This window comes from Ambystoma mexicanum, chromosome 5p, assembly GCF_040938575.1.
Source record: "Ambystoma mexicanum isolate Mex_15411 chromosome 5p, UKY_AmexF1_1, whole genome shotgun sequence".
In the NCBI taxonomy this organism is placed as follows: domain Eukaryota; kingdom Metazoa; phylum Chordata; class Amphibia; order Caudata; family Ambystomatidae; genus Ambystoma; species Ambystoma mexicanum.
Genome location: NC_090930.1, coordinates 1,097,041,327 through 1,097,056,723, shown reverse-complemented (window position 1 = coordinate 1,097,056,723; position 15,397 = coordinate 1,097,041,327). Strand labels below are relative to the sequence as shown.

Genomic DNA, 15,397 nt, shown 5'->3' with positions numbered 1-15,397 from the left:
TGCACGCTATACCATGGAATTGCTGCTAAAAGCAAAAGTACTGTTGTTATTAAGGGATGTATGTTTTATACGAGACAAGGACAAGTTGATTGTGATATATAGTGAAAATGTTGTTGACAAATTAACGGCCCACAAGCAATACAGAGTTTGGGTTGCTTTTGTAGATAACGTGCAGGGAGCTGCACTACACATGACATGTTTTAAATGCACTGACATAAGTGGTTATATTCTGGCAATGGTACAACAGAATGGAAAATCTGTGTGTGATAAGACGGCACAAAGATTTAGTGGGTTGAAAGATCGCACAGTGCATTGGACTGAGTTTGTGAAGCCAAACTACAAGGTTACGAGGAAAAAGAAGAAAAATATATGCCTTTAAATGGGACATCAGTTTAAACAGGCTAAAAAGACATTTTGCAAAATTACATGAAGTTGAATCTGATGACAAGAAAATGTGCCTCTTTTGAACATGGGAGTCTTGCTGTGCGGAGCTTGTGGCTTGGAGATAACTTGCACTGTCTTGGGCGAGGTGCGCGAAAGAAAAAAAAACTGTTGAAGGAAGGCAGAAAAAGCACTCCTGTTCGGTGAAATGGTGTTTACAGAAGCTGGCGGATCTAAGTTGCTGGAACAGTGCAGGAAAGAGTTAATCTGAGTGAACTGTCTGAAACTAGTGCCTTCCATTAAAGCCGCCACAGTTTAAGAGTTATAGAGCAAAGAGATAAGCTTGCTGCGCGAAAGATAAACAATGACATTCCTGCATTCCATCCCCTGTAAGAGACACTGTCAAAAACTGAGGAGGGGGGGTGCAATTACTGAATGCTGAAACTGAACTGAAGGATGATGTATGCAAGTAAAGAATTTGCCCAGTATCAAATGGCAGACTGGGCGCATCGCGCATATGAACATTTGGGGAAAACTGTGCATTTGTGAATGGGCTAAGAGAAGATACAGCTGCCCATTTCAAGAGACATTGCCATGCTAGCTGCATTCCAGTGCCCCATGTGATGTGAACTGAAGTAAAGCGATGTGCACTGGAGAAGAAACCTCTAGGCGCTTTGTGAGTGAAAATACACAGCTGTCACACAGCCGGCAAAATGCAAGTTACATTGCCACGGCTGGAGTAACTGACAAAGACATTATGGTGTTCCAGATGGAAGCAAACTGACAAAGATAGCCGTTTTGCAAGAGACAACATGCAGAGCGAGGCTTTGGAGTATAACATGAACACTGCACATTAGCCATGATCCATAAGCCTCCCGGCTTAGTGCAAGAATGAATGATTTGTCGAAGCAAATAAAGGAACTGACTCAAACTATCGCTCTCAAAAGGGTGGCCCACAAACACCCTTTGGGAAAATGACAAGTGGAAAACCAGAGGCTTGAAAATAAACAAGGCTGCTTGTGCAACTGCAGGCAGTATTGGACGAAAAGACGTTACCTATGAAAAATGGAGTGATGCCAGCAGGGCAATCTAAATCAAGATCATGAAATACTGGAAGCAAGTTGGTGCCTGGCATTCGTGATTGCTTTGGTGAAAACGACCGTTGAGAAGTGCGACTTGGGTACTTATTATATGGCTTTTGTAAAATCACAGATCAGTCTGAGGTACCATTGACCAACTATGATCGCATTGCACAAATGAGTTTGTGAGTAGGCAGTTACACCCCGTATGGTTGAGTGCAAATAAGCCCCCAGTAACATGCAGAAGGGTGGTGTTAAGTAAAGGGGTGGACAACGTTGATATTGAAGTTTTGATGACATCCTAATGTGGATAACACTGATAGTGTACCTTTTGATGAAATCTTAACCTTTCTGTTTGTATTTTGCCTAGGCAAATAACCAAGAAAGTAGATTAAGGGGTAGACGTGTGCAATTGCCGGGTAACACTGATCAGTCAAGCAGACGCATTCTCAGAGAAAGCGAGCCACTGCGACATGCTATTTCAACTTTGAACCTGTCCTGCACCGCACTCAAGGCTGCTAACGTGCGTGAAAAGTGAAAACATTTGTTCGGCAACCTGTGAGAAGTGTCCAACAAAGTAATAACTTTTGCTGAACTGTCACGGTGCGGACTTGGCATATTGTCAAACATTTGATGCTGCACATTCAAATGATTCAGTCGACGGTTGTAATAATATTATTGATATGTTTTGCCTTTCTTGTCTAACGGACTGTGGACAATGAGTTGTGGACTGTGACATTATGCACCACAAACAGCTGTGTGAAACAGCACTTGAATGCCAACATGTTGAAACCTGATTCTTAAATGCATTTTGAGATTAATATGTGAAAAGAGAAATGAAATGTTTTGCCCTTCCAAATGAATTGCTTTAACCAGATATGTTTATATTTTGCCTTTTCCAAAATTACTACATTGCATGTAGCCAGAAAATGATTCATGAATTGTTTGGGCAGCAGGGTTGGGCGAGCAGGAGCATAATATATTTTGAGATAAAAGGAATGCGCACACCAGAGTTAACTGTGCGATTGAGGCCTTTGATTTGTAGTAATGCTGCCAAGTGTGTGAGCTCTAATTAGAGATGGGTAACTTTGAAACAGGATGGCTCTTTCCATGTGGTAACATGTGCTTTGACTTGATTAGAACTAATGATGTTTCCCTTACACTCAGTGATAACTCGAGGTAAAAGGTCAACTTTTGAATGTATGGGATTATTTCCTGACTGTGATTAACATGTACATTTGCTATCAGAAGCTGAGGTTTAAGCATTAACCCTTTCATTAGTGGGTGTTTCGGGTTTAGCTGCTGTGGGGTTACAAATCTTTGATAAAATTAGTGTGTTTAGTGGTTAAGAGTTTTACTGCAAAACAGAGCTGCTGTTGATTATCTATTGCTGAAACATAATTTAGGTTGGAACGCAGTTGAAGGGATGTGTTGTTTCTGGTGGGATTGGTTATTTTCATTGGGTTCCTGATATTGAAGGTACACTGCGTTATGCTTTTGCTTGCATTTGTATTATATTAGCTATCACAATAGCTTGTTGTATTAACATTTCGTCGGTTTTAAAGACCGCCTCTTTTGCCACTGGGCTATGGAAAGTAAATATCCAAGGGTGGATTGTGATGGTTGAGCTAAAACATGGCGCTGGTGCGCAGTGCATTCTGGGGGAACTCAGAGCCATGATGGATATTTATCCATGCCTCAGTGGAAAGCTACACTTGCTTTGCGAAACAACATGTTTTCAACGTTATTTGCTGATGGGCTTGGAATGCAGGCATTCCCAGCCAAGGACACGGCGCTGGGAAAGCTAAGATCCGCAGGTGCCGGCTGGTACCTGATAGCGAAGTTTGTTTTGGGTTTGCTCGGCCTGTGCCAAGGTTTTGAGATGAGTTATGGAATTGTTTCCCGGGGCGTTTAGGAGAGAGAAGTGCTTTGCTCCTTGAGGTTACTGTCGGTTGATTCAGCTGGCAACCAACGGTCACCCATCAATGCGCAAGCGCATTGCCAGAAGGTTCGAGAAGGTGCCACCCCTTGTTGAGGAGGGCATATATGCGGAAGCCCTTAGCGGTCAGACGGGATAAGCACAAAGACTTCAGTCGGAGGGGGGACGCTTCGGTCCGACACTCCTGTGGGTTGTTGTGCTCTTGGCCTGGCTGTTATCGGGGTCTTTCAGCCGCTTCTGGCGAGATGAAGTTCCATTAAACTACGCCCACGGTGATGTATTTCTTTCTTTGACTTCTTTATGTTTTCTGTGATCTATGCCCATGTGAGTTGTACGAGTTATTTCTATGTACCTGTAAGCTTTGAATAAATAGCCGTAAAGAGCTGATTATCTTCTAAAGTGTGCGTGGCTGTGAATTATTGTGTCTGTTTTTGGGTTGAAGTATTTGCTCTATAATTGCACTGGTGATTCATGGTAGTTCCGTGCACTTTTTAGAGGAGAGCAATACACCATCTTAGATTTATGTTTAGATTAGGTGTTTTTCCAACCTGCATACAGTTTAATAAACATCCTTGAACTGTGATCACTTGTGTCTGTCTTTACTGTTGCCACCATGAGTTCCTTACATTACCCACCTAAGAAAAAAAGCTTGTTTCTAGGTGCTGCAGGAGTGCTCACTCAGTGCTCTCACTGGCCCCTTTGGTTTTGTGTTGAAAGTGCAAGAAGGCGCTAGGAAAGGTCAGCATGAGGTGTCGGAGTGGTCCTACAAGGGTCAAATCCCTTGTACAATCGAAAGTCTCTGACCCATTGCCAACAGAAAACTGGGAAAGGGGAAACCATGCTTTCTGATGAGATGAAGCAAATCATGAGCTATGTTAAAGATGGCTATGTGAACCCGACGGAGGGATGCCAGAGGAAAAGTTAAGAGAAGTATTGCTATTCAGAGTGAAAGGCCATAGTGAACCCGGCAGAGGGAGGCCCATGCTGCAAGAAGGATAGAAGCTCGGCAGAGGGAGATCCAAGGGGCAAAAAGCAGTCACCTAATGTGCAAGATCATCGAAGGAACTTTTGTTTGTTGTTTTTGATCCAGCAGGCCTTCTAATGCAAGAGACTTTGTGGAAAGTGACTTAGCCCTTGAAGGTTCTGATATCGTTGAATGGAATTGGGGGCCTTGTGCTGGAGTGACCCGGGAGTGTGCTGTGCTCAGGAGTTTCGCCTTGGCCTGTGCTTAAAACATGGGGAAAGGAGACCCAGCCATACCATCCTGACTTATCATTTTGTGAACACTTCTTTCTTTTCTGGTGAACATTATCCCACACTCTTTTTTAACTTAGTGGTAATAATTGGCAATAGGTTTTGTTAGTATAGGCTCTTTTTATTTGACAAGACACTACTAGGACTGCCTTATTATTATTTGATGGTTGTAGCTTGCTCCCATTTTAGCTTTAGGTTTAGATTAGGTGTTTTTCTCACCCATGCATATAGTTTTACAAACACCCTTGAAATGCGATCACTTGTGTCTGTCTTTACTGTTGCCACCATGAGTTCCTTACAGAACTCACCATGTTCATTTGAGGGGTGAGCTGCTAAGTCACTAGCAAACATTGTGAACCATTCAAAGCCGCCCAACATGGAAATCTTGTGTAGTTTTCAATGTACTGTTAACAAGGTTTATGATCATATTATGAAGATAACTCAGCATAAAGTGATTTCGTTTTTGCAACAAAACTTTAAAAACTTGTCTTTTTCTAATATGCTGCAAAGTTTCCAAAATGCTGCTAAAAAATGCCCACTGAGTATTTTAGCAACCGGCTCCTTATTTTATCTATAATAAGGGGCACTTCAATATAAAATATCTGATATGTGATGTCCAGAACGCCAATGATACCAAGATGCACCCATCATTTAAATGAGGAAACCGCTGCTGCAAGAGCTTAATTAGCCAGGAGAGCACCATAAAGCAATCAGCAATTCTACTCTATTTCTAGAACCTACATATCCCTATTTTGGCTATACGGGAATGTCTCTTAATGTACCGTTTTCTGGGCAACTTTTCCTTTCTTGCAAATTATGTAAAACAATGTTACCATATGCTAGGGGACCGGGTTATGATTATGTGTTTCCGATGGCTCAAAGAAACATGGAAAGAACAATTAGAAAGCAATTCCCCTGTAAATCACACATTTCAAAATGAATGGGCTACAGGCGCCAAGCACAGTAATGACAAATCCAAGAACAGTAAAAGCACATGAAGGTACGCTTGATAGAAATAAACTGTATTTTTAAGTAGTTATGTCAAATGGTCTGGGATTATAGATCATTAGGAAAACCTCTGTTTTCAGAATGTTATGTATGAATTGAGATGGGCTGTCAATTGCAGCCATGATTGTGTCTCCCTAGCAGTCTTTGGAGGTGTACATTTCCCCCATTTGACCCATGCAACACAAGGGTTTACCGCCGTAGGCTTGAACACCCAGTAGGAGATGAAACTTTTTAGAAGTGATACTTTTGTTTCACTTCTCGCCTCTCTTATGCCCTGGATACAGTGCTGCCACTGCCAGGCGGCCCCGCTGGGAGCACGATAGAGATCCGATTATGCCACTGCCAGGCGGCCCCGCTGGGAGCAGGACAGAGATCCGATTATGACTAAAGTTCTAACTTGCAAATGCAGAAATGATAAAGGGGGACCATTTACAGTTCTACAAAGTTCTGGGGGACAACCAACTTTGTCCCGTTATAAAATTACACCCATGCCATGGTGGGATGAGAAACGAGTGAAGGGGAATGGGTACAATGATGACAGGACCCAGTGCCAAAGCATCTGGGGTGGGTGCTGGGCACAGACCACCAGGGGCGTTGGAATTGCGGGGGTATGGGCAGGTAGTTCCTGCATTCGAAGGATACTGGTAATATAGGCAGCCCCGAAATGCACTGGCGGTGCTTTATAAATAGTAAAAAAATACCATTTATAGACAGCAAATAATAGTCGAAATTGTCACATGACTTCATGATGACACACCATTGGTAAATCATGATTCTTTCACAGGAAAGTCAAGCAAATGATGGACTACTGTATTTGGGTTGTGGCCAGATGTCCTGGGCATGGGTCTCTGAAAGATAACAAAAATAGCTGAACGATGTATTCATACCTCTAAACCTATTGACTCACCATAACGGGTGAAATCTGGGGTGCTTGACGGGTGTACAGCTGTGATCACATTAAAGTCAATGGGCACTAATGCATTTTTTAATTTTGGGAAAAGCCTTCCTTTGAAGGTGGGACCATTTAATTCTACAGAAGACAGTGTTGTGGAGGGAGGGTGTAAATATGTCCAAGGCCGGTGACGCCCTACACGTGGGAGAATTGAGAGGTATGCATAAATACATCTGCCATCAGATTTAACAAGGTAAGTTGTGCCAATGATTTTTACCCAATGCTACATACATATATTGTGATTAAGATATGTGCTTAATGTTTTGTAATTAAACTAGATGCACAATAACAAAAAAAGGACCTCTATTTGGGAATATATTAGGTAGTAGGGACCTGGCCACCCCTATCCAAGCTTGCTTTGGCTAAAATGCACTCACACATTCTAAACTCCTCTGACCAACTTTCCCATATCTGTAGTCTGGTCCCCCAAGGGCGTTCAAGGTAGAGCCTGTTGGTACCATACCAATGGTGAAAGGCAGTGGTGTAACTTTGCTGAAAAAGTTTGGGGGGACATGCCATCTGAAGAAAAGGTGCCCCCAATCAAATGAATGGGGACAAAATGGTGTGCCATGAAAGTTGGGGGGACAAATACCCCTGTCCTCCCCTAAAATTACGCCCATGGTGAAAGGTGCTATACAAATGATGATGACGATGATGATGTTGGTCAGGGTGGGAGGTGTGGGTTTTGAGTTTGTTTGCTATGACAATTTAAATTTGTGGAAACAAGTGTAGGCTCACGTGAAGACTTTGGAACAAGGAAAACTGGATTGTAATCCTGACTTCGCCAAATTACCAAAACGTTTATCTCTCCGTGTCTTTAGTCCATTTAAGTGTCAAATCCCTATAAATCACAATTAAACGTAGCCAGTCCCGGTTTTTGCTTTCATTAAATAAATAAATGTAAACTAAAAAAAGTAGTGAAGGCACCTGTAGCTTCTCCTACGCAACTAAAACGTGATAGAACTATGCGGAATGAAAAATGGTTACAGTAATAGCCTTGGGGAAATGCTTTCGATAGTAGAGAAGCGTGGTATGTATCATAAAAGCATTGTCAGTTTAGAGAGTTGAAGCTATCCGAAAACGACTGCACCACCAACTCAGCAACTGCTGCTTCCTTCACAGTAAAGAGAACGCAAACTCGTTTGTGTGACGAACATATTTTGGTCCTTGCGCTGCACTGTACGTAACGTTGCCGTAAGGGGGCGGGGCCAGCCAGAGCAAGTGATGGTGGTTCCTGAAGTGCGCGAGAAGTAACTGGAGTGGAGGGTCTGCAACAGAAGCATTGCGACAGAGCTGTAACACCGGAGAAATCTGCCCGTCCGCCAAAGGTAAAGGGACGCCGAGGGAGGGACTACGAGCCTGACATCCAGCGAGACAGGGGGCTGTTTACGCTGTTCACGTGGAGTGTTGTTTTCATTCGCGGTTGGATTTGGGCAAACTTCTGCGGAGTGAGCCCGGGTAGGGTAAGGCAGAAGAGTGACTGCGTCTAGGAGTGTTGGAACGGCCACGTGCTGTATTGTAAGTCAGCTATTTCTTAACGTAGTCTTAGGAGCTGGTCTGGTGCTGCAGCAACCCATCTGTCACAGCGCAGGCACCCTCCTTCCCGCGCCGCCCTGTCACTTTTCTGCCATTGCCCAAGCTCGAGAAGCCCATGTGGCGCTGGCCGGCTCTTTGCACTTGAGCGCCCCAAGTCCAAACGGACTCTGGTGTGCAAGGTTATGGCAACTAGGTGACATGTTCGACCCAAGATAATCAATTGTTCGTCTTCGTTAATTATGGGCCATATGGTTTCCTGGGGCGAATATAGGAGTCTGTGTTCTATACAGTGTGTAAACCAGTGGCATATTTAAAGCATAAGGTCCCGTGGGCAGGATTGTCGTGGCGTGGGGGAGGAAGGTAGGTCAAGGAGGCACAGTTTATGGTGAGAATAATTATGGCAGTTAAAAGCGTGACAATGATGAACTTTAGGGAAAACTATCTTTTGTGTTTTTTTTAAGTTGCATTTCTTTTTATTGTTTGTGTTTAGGCGTATGACTGGATTGACATAGCTGGGCGCCTCACTAAGTTTAGCTAGCAAAGTGGTAATACTGGATAGTAAAGCCTGAAAACGAATGTTGTTTCTCACTCAAACTTGTCATCGTCCTCCTAGGCCCAGTGTACTATGTGATGCATGGTGATGTTATGTTACTGCCTAGCGACACCCACATGACATACATGCCCACATTTCAAAACCAAAAACCCTGAGATTTGTTTTGCTGTCGGTGGAGCACATCCTATCAGTTACCTTACATATTCCAAACTCTGTCACTACCCCACCATACGGATAGAAAGCATACCTATAGTGTGTGTTCATATATAATATACCCCAATTCATATTGCTAGAGATTGTAGGTTAGTATTAGCATATTTATCACCATCCAGGTGAACATTAATATTGCTGGTTTAAGTAAACCGAGTATAAATGTAATTTTTTTGGTGCTCCCTCATCTTGATTGGACTGCAGTTATGACAATACAAAGTTATACTATAAAGGTAGACAGAGACGCCCAGTCTCAGCGGAACAGATAGGCTGGGAAGTCTTGCACCCAATAAATGAAATAGTCAAAGTAAATGGCAAAACCCTGCTTTATTGATCTATGCTATAATAAGTAATTATAACACGCCTGTACACCAGTCTTTCTAGGCTTGACAAGACAACGGAGGGAGGAAAATACAAACTATCTTACTAGGCCTTGTCATTCAGAGCGTGTGAGAATGAGAAGTGCAAGGGGAAAGGGAGGGGGGAAGTGCAAGGGAGAGGGGAGGGGAAAACAGGGCAGCAATGCTCTGAGTAAGTGCAGCCAGGGCAGCGTGGCTCTGGGTAGTGCAAGGAGAACAAGGGGCTGTAGGGTTACAGTTACAGCCCCCAGGTGCATGGTAGGCCCAGGGGCAGTGCAAGGGTGACTGATCAAGAAAGAGCCTGGTACCCAGTGAGACTCTGAGGGTAGCCAAGCAAACAGTCAGTAGGTCAGCATGGGAGGGAGCAGGAGAAAGCAGAGAGTAAGGGCTGCTCCCGGAACGTCTGGTGGTCTGGCTCAAGTTTGAGGGGGGCAGGGAGGCCATTCCAGAGGGAGGAACCTGCAGAGGAGAGAGATCTCCCCCCCACCCCCACTCTTTGCCTGGCGAAGCGTCTAAACCTTAGAGAGTTGGAGGTAGCTGAGCGAAGGACTTGAGAAGTAAGGTATTTTGGAAGAGAGCGTTGAATGTAGTGCGGGCCCCGGCCCCAGAAAGCCTTGTGGATAATGCAAAGGGTCTTGATCCTTGCAGGAACTGGGAGCCAATGGAGAGATTTCAGTGCTGGAGCGATACGGTCCCTAGGCTTGAGGCCAAGGATAAGTCTCGCAGTCCTGTTCTTGATTAGTTGCAGGGGGGGAGGGGGCAGTGTAGAGGAAGGCAGATTGAGAAAGAGGCTGTTGCAGTAGTCCAGCCCAAAGAGAACCAGGGATCTGGAAACGGTGAGCTTCTGGGGAAAAGTGAGAACGTGAAGAGTCCCTTTGAGGAGTTGTAGCTGGTAGTGGGACTTCTGAGATGTGAGGAGAGAAAGAGAGTGGAGTCGAAGACAACACCAACCCTCCACGTAAAGCAGGGACAGCATACAAATAAAATAGTTCTGAGCTCTCAACTTTCTCAAGCATGACAACAGCTTAATAACAGGAAATACGTAATCATTGACGTTACATTGCAATATTGGTTACAAAAACCTATGGTATACGGGGCTTGGATAAGGGAATTGTCTACATATAGAAAATATATGGGTTAGTCCTTCAATTGATGGCACCACCTGGGACTCCCTCTAAGTTGTCAGTAGAGAGTATATGCGATTTTGAAATGTGACTATTAGTTACTGCAACATGTACTGGGTGGCATAACATTAAGAATTCTCATTGTTTCATACCTTGCTCAACAACCTTGGCAATGACCAGCCATCAGCACATGAACTGAAATGGGAGTAAGTGGTGAGAAGTCCAAGACCTGCGTTCTTCCAATTAAATGAGATGCTTTCCCCTATCCCTAAGCCGTGAGACAAAATATTCCTTTTGTGACCTTGCTAGGTGCCTTGATTCTAAGCACATGTGGGGAATCGAGGCAGGTGCTGGGTCGTGTCTTGCCCTAATGAATGGACTCTGGTTTTGAATTATGAGTCACGTGTGATAAGACCATGTTCTGAAATCTTCTGTCCTGTGTTATTTGAGATTTTTTCTACTATGAATGCAAATGTTATTACTTTTCCAACCACTAGTGACTTGGTTGACCCTTTCTTTACTATGTTTAATCAGTCAGCACCTGGCATTCAAAGGCTGGTTGTTCTTCAATTAATCTAAGAGAAATATGTTTGCCACTTTGGGAATCCTTATCTCATGTTCTCTTCTGGACCGTTGAAGCTCTCCCTTATTTGTTCCATAATCTCGAAGAGGGGCTTCACAGCCACTGCCTGCGCTCCGCATGAATCTGTGCTTCAGTGGCTTCCTTTTTTCACAAGGCTTTGAGACCTATATTCATTTTAATGCGTGTTATGACTTCCATTTTAACAAAGATGGCAGCCTTTTTCTTTTGTGTTTCTACGTTTGTAAACTACGTATATCATGTGTTGTTTTTCAGCTTGTACATTGCTTTTGTTATATTCTTCATAGGTCTTTGTGGTGCAGGCAATATTCTTCCTCTCTAAATGCACATTTGACCTAATGTCTGCGTTTCTTCACGGTGAGCACCTATTTGCTTCGTGTCTATTGCATGCGCATATGTCGGTTTAACAGCCGGTTTTCTTACTCTTGCCACCTTCATTACATCAGGTCCATCTCTTCCTATATTGATCCGGGATCAGGCTGGTCGCCTTAGTGCATAGTGTTCCTCTCCTTCATGATATTGGGGCGGGCAAGGGGCAGCTGCCATTAATGACATATTCATCTGTCTCTTGACATTCGCCCCTTTGGTCAAATCTTTGACTGCAAACCTATTATTACCCTCCTCTGTGTAGCGTAACTTGGGAATCAATATTTTAGTCACACCCCCCCTCAGGCCACACGCCCGTCTTATGTGCTCAGCCACACTCCAGGTCATGTGCAGCACTCCCCATCTGGTTTGCAGAATAATCAGCATAATAAGCATCCCATGTAATTGCACGGTCTGGGGGATAAAATAATGTTTATCCTGGAGGTGTAATAGGGCTTCCTTTTACGTGGATATGGGGTAGATAATCACTTTGTGCTCTAGCACCTTGAAGCTTTTTTGTGTCAGGTGGAATTACCAAGAACATACTTCAGACCGGATGAGCGGACAGACTCCAAGGAGATTGGTAAAATAATGCTTTAATCTCAAGAAGTAAAGCATGGAGAATAAACACTCATGCAAGATCACACTATCTTCGTTTAGTTGTAGCTTTTTATAATACTAGATGCGTCATTGTATGCAATAATTGTAGAGACTCAGAAAATGTTGCATTTCCCTCACCGTTTTTGGTATGGCTGTTTTCATGATCGCATCTGCTCTCTCAGGGGGTCACTTTTCTTACTTCTTGAGATAAGTGACCTATGTACAGTACTTCTTCCTGGCAATATTGTAATTTTTCTTTCTGCTTTGTACCCCTCCTCTGCCAAAACTGTCATCAACTGTATTGAGTCTTTTCTGAACGCTTCTTCTGTATCGCTGCACACCAAAATATGATATACATATTGTATCGCTATACTGTCAAGGTGTACATTCCTGAGGTCCATCTGGAGTACTCCGTTGAACATTGAGGGGGACTCACAGTGAGGTAATCTTGTATGTTTCCACTTTTCCTTGATAGGAAAAACAAGTCAAGTCCTGTGGCGGCTCATGGAGGGGATTTAAAAAGGTGTTCTTTAAATCAATCACTGTGAAATATTTAGCTTTGGATGGAATATTGCATAATATGGTGGCTGGATTTGGGACAATGGGATTTCTGCTTCAACATTATTGTTTAGGGGGCGTAAATCCGGAATACATTTTCACAACCCAAGCCCCCCCTTCCCCCGTTCATTTTCTCACTGGGTACACCGCTGTGTTTCTTGGGGATTCTGGTGGCACTAATATCCCTTGTTTCACCCAAGCAGAAATGGAATCATAAATACCTTCCTCTGCTTCTCTTGACATGGGATACTGTCTAATTCGTGGCAAAATAGCCCCTGACTTTAATTTTGACTGTACCTACTCCTTTTAAGAGTTCCACATCGTACAGACTACTGGTCAACAATATGTTGGGTACCTTTGCCAAATCTTCCTGGAGGAAGAAAGGACGGTATTTTTTTATTTATTAGTATTTTTTTTTACCAATGACATTCTGTGTTTACAAATGCCACACTTCCCATGTAGAATAAGCCTTTAATTTTTCTTGGCTTGTTCAATCGCATGCAAAGCCCAATCAGTAAGTGGATTTTTCTTTATTTGAAAGAGCCTTATGATATGTGACAGATGCAAATTAAATACTGCTGTTTCGGTTTGGCATTTATCGCGGCATGTTTTTGATGCCCTGCGTTTTTATTTTTATTTGTAAGAACTTTTTTTAGGCCCAACATGGCTAAATGCAGTTTTCTCCTTTTTCGGCAAAATATATGCCACGTTCCTATGAGTGCCCCTTTAAGCAGGGTTCATAGGAGATCTGCTAGTGAGCGCTCCTATGGCTCGAGGGCAGGCATTGGGAATCAAAGGAATACCGCATCCTGCCTGTTGTCTCACTGGGAGCAATGCAGACCCAAGATGGCCATGAATACACATGCCCTCACATAGTTGGCCTTGGCTCACAGGGTTGACACTTGTATGATCTAAAATTGGTGTGGCGTTAATTGTGTACACTTATATGCTGCCATACCATTACCAGGTATAACTTATTATTCAACATTTGCATGCCACCAGATGGATGAGGCAACAATTATTAGATTTTGGATCAGAGTTCCAGACGTTAAACTACAGCCTCTGTATACAGTGACTTTGTATCACAGCCGCTGTTGGGAATGCACACATGTCATTGTAACCTTCCCTGTGTCAATGAAGAGCCGGTGCTGCAGTTGTGGGGAGACTAGTGCTGCAGTTGTTGGGAGACTGGTGCTGCAAGGGCACTTGTATACACTATGCTTTATGAAGGAGGGGTCTGATTTAGCAGACTCTCCTTTCAGAAACCAAATTACTTGCATAATCTTATTTAGTAAAAATCAAAAAAAGGTATGACTTTCACCAGATTGCGATCTGTTGCAGGTACACATTCTTTGTTATTTATGTAGATAAACTGGTGTTGTCTTTCATCTGTGTAATATGGTTAGATTGGCGAGACTCCATTTTACCTGGCTGGGTCCTTTCTGATCCCCTAAATAGAGGTTGTCTTTTGTTGGCCTCGAAGACCTGGGGGGCGGGAGCGGTCACATGACTAGCTGTTGTCCCTCTTTCTGTATGTGAGAGGAGGTGGTCGTCTTTGACCACTGGATGCCCGCATCCCAGGACTGGGGACTGTAGTCAGCCTAAAACCATTTGTGACTGGCAGCCTGTCTGGGATACTTTGGTTTCACTTTCTTTTGTGTGTGGTAGCCTTCTAGAATGCGTTGGTGTGTTTGGAGGGATGGCCTGCCGCTGACGGACCAGTGCTCTGTTGGAATTATGCTTGGAGTGTTATTGGTTGTTGTGTTCACTCTGTCACCCAAGGGAGATAAAGTAGACCCGTCTTACCTGCTCACCTTGTCTGCTGCTGGAACGCTGTACCTGTATTTTCGGAAGGTTTGCTGCTCGCTCGAGGAAGGACAGAAGCTCTGAACCAACATCCATTGACAATGTGAAGAATCTGGCGGCGAAGCCCTGCCCCTCAAGAATGACTAGACCAAACCCATTGTGGCACTCGAGCCCCTCTGATCTGTGGGGACAACTGGACCACATGTCCTGCTTGAAGGCCTGGTTCCGTCACCCCCCAGAAGCTCTTGACCACGCCAGATCCAGAAGCAGATGTCCCTTTGGTGCAAGGATTTTGAAGACTGTGTTGAACTGAGCAGAGGCCCTTTATCCCTGCACATCATATTAGTTCTCTGCCCTGGTTGCATCTCCCCTGTCTGTGATGTTCCAGGGGCCTCCGATTCTGCATCCACATCACCAAACTTGTCTCAAGGTCCTTCATCCATGGCTGTCTCCTCTCCAGTGACTTTGCAAGCTTTTCTTCAATATTTTGTCCTTACTTTCTTGTGGTCTTTTTCAAGCAGACGCCCACCCTCAGAAGCTGAATCATGTGCCAGAGGATGATTTCAGAGCCTGCCATAGACTATGGCTGACCTCGGCGTCTCTGACTTTCCTCTGCTATAGTTCGTACCCCCCACTTGGGAGTCGCCCAATTGTGAATAATCATCCTTCCTCAGGGTCTTTTGTGTGCACTGTGCCTCCCCTCGAAACTGCCAAAACTTTGCTGGAGAGGGTATTGCTCTCCAGAATCTTGTTGATAAACTCATTGTTAATTTGTTTCTTTAACCTTGGCCCACCTATTTATCAAGGTTGTTCTGTTTGCTTCACTCCACTGCAACTTCAAAAACAGCTCCTTGGGACACTCTTGCAGAAGGTAATGCTTTTCTGCCAGACTGCCCTAATTCCATACAACTGGTATCCGTTGGTCTCTTGAAGCTTACTGGCCTAGACAGGGAAATTGTGTTGCTTAGCTACAGCTGCATTTTCTCTTCTAATAAAGGCTCTTTTCTGAGCTCTGGAAACTATTCTTAAAATTCTGCTACTTTTTTCCAACATTGTTTTTGTTTTGGCATA

The 15,397-nt window shown here is 43.9% G+C and overlaps 1 protein-coding gene across 1 annotated transcript in view; it reads left to right on the top strand.

The window, feature by feature from the left end:
* Positions 1-7,794: 7,794 nt before the first annotated feature.
* The window catches only part of CDKAL1 (CDK5 regulatory subunit associated protein 1 like 1), a 3,349,023-nt gene continuing 3,341,420 nt past the window's right edge, over positions 7,795-15,397 (top strand). Inside the window, exon 1 of the mRNA XM_069613575.1 lies at positions 7,795-7,941. The gene's annotated coding sequence lies outside the window, so the exon portion shown is untranslated. The remainder of the gene's footprint in view (positions 7,942-15,397) is intronic.